Source organism: Microtus oregoni, unplaced genomic scaffold (assembly GCF_018167655.1).
Source record: "Microtus oregoni isolate MIOR12 unplaced genomic scaffold, Mior012 000029F_ref0000214, whole genome shotgun sequence".
Lineage (NCBI taxonomy): Eukaryota > Metazoa > Chordata > Mammalia > Rodentia > Cricetidae > Microtus > Microtus oregoni.
The window spans coordinates 19,946,255-19,951,355 of NW_024543088.1; positions in this window are offsets into that span (position 1 = coordinate 19,946,255).

Here is a 5,101-nt window from a genome sequence, read left to right on the forward strand (position 1 = left end):
GGCAGCAGCGCCCAAAGTGTCTGGGAGGTAATGTCATGGGTTGCCAGAGCCAGGGAAGGTGACTGTCACGGAGGGTAACAGAGCCCTGTGCCCAGGTGGGCAGATAGGATAGGAGAGCCAAATCTCGGCTGCAAAGGTCAGAGCTTGCACAAGGGACAGGAACGCAGACCAAGTCCCAAGCCAGGAGTCTGTCCTAGTACCCCAGATGTAGGTCTGTCACCCTGCCTGGTTCCCTCTGAGACCCTGCCTTATGTCACTTGATGCCTTCCAAGCCATGTGCCCTTCCCTGACAGGCTGTCTCCCGTCCTTCCAGGCCAGCTCCCAACACCGACGCTCCCACTGCTCTCCTGATTTTACCAAGGGCCTGCCACCCAGCTCTACTCAGGCCCAGGCAGGCCAGAGACAGTCCACACGACACACCTTCCCCCTCACACGGTTCTTTAGAATACGATGGCCACTGCCAGCAAGGACCCCCTGGGAAAACCTCTTCAGATACCTCAGGTCCCCCGTGCACCATCTTCCACATCCACCAGTCTACCGAGTCTGTGCTGCATCCGTCCGATGCAGCTTCGCCCACTGCCGCTCCCCCACAGCCTGTAGCCCACCCAAGCTCAACCCGCTGTAGTGCCCCTCAGCTCTTGCCTAGCTCCTCTGCTGGGGCTGCAGCTCATCCAGCATGATCAGGAGTGGGGTAGTGGCAGGGCTTGCCACCCGCCAGCCTGACATTTCCAAATAGGCTAGCAATGCTTCCTCAGCAGGCAGAACACGCACCGTCAGCAGCTCCCCGGATACCAAATGCCAGTGTGGCTACCCAGGCATGGCAGGATGAGGCCTGGGCTGGGCGTGGGTGCAAGGGCTATGGACGGGAGTCCTGGGTCTACCCTGGGGAGAATAAAATGATCTTTGCCAGCCAGCCAACCCCAGTCTTTTCCGGCCAAAAGCCTGAAAGATTCCCTCAAATCCACTCCTCCCTCCCCCATGACAGGTATCCACTGTGGCCTTGGGTGAACTGCAGCAGCCGGCACCTCTCCCCTAGCAACAGCGTCGGACCATGCAGCCTGCCTCTCCAGGGGCCTGCATGGTCTAAGAAGTCACAGCTACCCCGAGAGTCCCAGGGTGGGCTTCAGGGGCCGTTTTTCCCATCACGTTGCTGGTCTCAGTCTGGACAAGCAGCAGAACTTGAACATCGGACAGCAGCAGCCAGCCTCACAGGCCCAGGCAAGTCTATTGAAAGCTAAAGCTACGGGTGGGGTCCAAGCCCCACCCACAGTTCCACAGTTCCCGGAGGGTCTCGCCCACCAGCAGCGGTTGGCATTCAAGGTGGGGAAGCAAAGACAGTGACTGGAAGATGAAGTGTGAATGACTCACGGGTGTCACAGCCACACGGCTCCCTGACTTTCAAGGAAGTTAGAATATACTGAAGTCAGTCCTAGACTGTGGTAATTGCTCATAGCAGTGCGGGCCAATTAGCATGTGACTGAGGAAACGAAAACAAGCCTTTTTTCTCCTGTTTGAAACACTTCAATACAGAATGTGGGAGGCTCTGCTGTTAAATGGAGGCTGCCTGTGAGGGTGCTGTGCGGGACTCACTGGGTCCCAGTACACGTGATCCCAGGAGCACAACCCCAGAAGGACACAAGCCTGGGACTCCAGCCCAAGTGGGCAGAAGGGTGGCCACCACGCCAACCAGCCCAGAGATTAGCAGTCATACCGTGTCCTGCAATATCATCCTGACTGAATCCTCATCAGCCTCCCTCAACTACAGCCATCTAGAAAAATGAGGGGCTCAGAGGGACAGCCCCAACTCTGAGCAGCACCAGTTCATCTTGGAGCCAAAAGGAGATAAAGATCCAGGACTCCTAGGGCAGAGCTGGTCCACAGCACCACATAGATCGCTCGGAGTGACAGGCTCACTGCACAGGCCCAGGCCAAGGGCTCCCTCTGGAAGCAAGTGTCCTGCAGGAGAGTGTCCTCTCCTGAGGTCAGGAAGGAGGCGAGGGCCAGTCCTGAGACCTTGTGTAACACGTGGGTGAGAGTTGTCTGTGCTGTGTGAGAACCCCTTAGCAGCGGGCATGGGAACCTCCAAGCAGCTAGGTCAGCAGTAGGGGACAGATTGTGAGGAAAGCCCTCGGGTTAGGGTTAGAAAAGCCCTCGCACACGTTCCCAGACACCTGCCAGTCGGCAGCATAGGTGCCTCCCTCAGCACCCGTTAGGCATGGTGCCTAGCCCAGGAGCAGTGCCCAGAATGGAGGAGGCTGCCTGACCTGCTGGCACCTTGCAGAGACAGAAGCAGCCCCAGCCTACAGGTTTCTGCTGGGGGAGCTTACACACCGGCACTTTTCTGCCCAGATTTCCTCTCCACTAGTACATGTCCTCAAGTGTCAGTTTGCCTCTGGCTACCCAGCGGGACCTGCCCCACCATCTATACCTGCCCATCTCACTGTCCCGCTCCACCTATACTATTGTTACCTGCCTACCCCACTGCCCCATTGATCCTCAACTCCCAAGACCCTGCCTATCCTTCTCCCAAGAAAAACCCTTCCAGACCTAGCCTGTCCCCATGCTTCCCCTTCCACAGAGATGAAGAAGCAATGCTCAGGAATCACAGGAGGAAAATTAAACAACCTAGCAGATGCAGCTGAGATGGGTAAGTAGGGAGGTGAGGTGGGCAGGTGCACCTGGGGCAGGTGGGGTGGGGAGGGGAGGTGGGCAGGTGCACCTGGGGCAGGCGGGGTGGGGAGGGGAGGTGGGCAGGTGCACCTGGGGCAGGTGGGGTGGGGAAGGGTGGTGAGCAAGTGCACCTGGGGCAGGCGGGGTGGGGAGGGGAGGTGGGTAGGTGCACCTGGGGCAGGTGGGGTGGGGAAGGGTGGTGAGCAAGTGCACCTGGGGCAGGCGGGGTGGGGAGGTGAGGTGGGCAGGTGTACCTGGGCAGGTGGGGTGGGGAGGGGAGGTGGGCAGGTGCACCTGGGGCAGGTGGTATGGGGAGGGGAGGTGGGCAGGTGCACCTGGGGCAGGCGAGGTGGGGAGGGGAGGTGGGCAGGTGCACCTGGGGCAGGCGAGGTGGGGAGGGGAGGTGGGCAGGTGCACCTGGGGCAGGCGAGGTGGGGAGGGGAGGTGGGCAGGTGCACCTGGGGCAGGCGAGGTGGGGAAGTGAGGTGGGTAGGTGCACCTGGAGCAGAGCAGAGCAGGGCTGGTCCTAGACAACCCTGTTCCTGGTGCCATTGGACAGCAGCAAAAAGAGCGAGGCTTCTTGGTCCTTTGCTCAGAGAGAGTCCCCTCTTTCCTTGTGACTCTCAGGGACTCTGGGACCTTCAGTAAGGCCTGACTACACACAGAACTTCTGTCTAAGGCTGTTCCTGGCAATGCCCTATCCATGAATTACCTCTCCTCTTAGCAGGGCCTCATCTGCCTCTGTAGCCATAAAAAGGCCTTGGAGCTTTGGTAGTAAAGTCCCCACAGCTGGTGGCCCCAGCATTCTCTTTGCACCTCTCTCTCCCTTATGACAATCTTGACCTTGCGGAAGACTAACAGAGGCTGCCCAGGGACCCTCGGCATACTGGACACATGGCCTTGCCCTCTCCATGATTTTGTGGCATCGCTAAGCTGGTTACCGTCAGCCCACCTGGGATCACACTTACGGAGTCACACAGCCTGCATCTGGGAAGCTAGGCTACTGATCCCAACATTTAGAATGTGGGAGGGTCACCTTCCTAGACAGTTGAGCCATGACATAAGACAAGTTTACTGGGGTGGGACCCTGCCCAGCCTGCCTTGTTCTCAAAGTCAATTCTTCCTCCTGACGGTTCTCGCAGGGCCACAGACACCCACACCTGCTAACAGGGCTGCCAGCCCTAACTCGGCCATTGGTGGCTGATTGATGGGTAATTGTTTTACCTCTCAACAGCCCAAGCCCCATAATTTGGAGGCATAAATCCCAGGCTGTCAGGCATCGCTGACATGCAATGACACCCAGAATTAAATGGAAGCATAACAATTAACAGCCTATAAAAGTGTTTCTACCGGGGGCACCACCAACAGGCCACTGTCCCTCCCTTAGTGGGGCTCCCACAGGGGCCTGAGCCAGGAGGGATGGACTATTTACATCCTCTGACCCACATCTCCCTCTCCTGGGATAGAATGACCCCTGGATCCAGCGCTGCCCGGGCCCACATGCTGCTTAAGTGAGCCCCTAAATAGAGATTGAGGATCTCCTCAATCTCCTCAGGCGTCCCCTCAGCGCCTGGTGGGCTGTTGCTGTGAGAAGACCCTTCACCCCCAGTTACCTGGAGGTGACCAGTGAGCATGTGCAGTCATAGGCAGAGCTGGAACTCAAGAACCAAGCTCTAGTAGCCCAGTGTTCTACCCAGTCATTCCTACGTCACCTCCTTCCCGACCCTGCCCTGTCCCTGGTGTTACCATCCCCAAATGAGCTCCTAGACTCAGCCTCACCTCAGGGGCATTTAGGAGAAAATCACACTAAGGGAGGCCAGCAGGCTCCCCTCTTGTCTCTGACTCCCATATACTTCATTCTTGGGAACCACATGGGGGCCTACAAGGTCCAAGGCTCTTTCAGAGGAGGAGCAGCCCCCAACCCCTGCCCTGACATCTCTGGTGGCAGCTCCCACCTCAAGGTTGTTAACCTCACAACCCTCAGGCTTGGACACCTGGGAGAACAAAGGCTCCTCCCAGACCCCCAAAGGGCCTCCATCATGGGAGCTGAGCTGGAAGCAAGCACCTCAGAATGGGAGGCAATGTCTGACCCCAGGAGCTTGTGCCTCTGAATCTGAAGTCCCCACAGTCAAGGTGTCCCTGGGTTCAGTGTGCACGGGGCTGTGGGGAGAGGAACTTGAGGTCCTATGAGCGAGTTGATAACCCTCTTCCCTCATAGCACTCTTGACCCTGCATCCAAGTGACCATGGCTGACCCGAGCCCCTCGTCACAATGGCCTTACCCTCTTGGTGACTCTGCAGCATCTTTAACAGATCACCCTCAGCTGTGAGGACAAAGCCACAGAAAACTAGAGGAGCCTTGCTGGCCGATTCCAAGGACATGATGGTGACACACAGGAGTCTGCTGTCCCCACCACGCACAAATAAAAGAG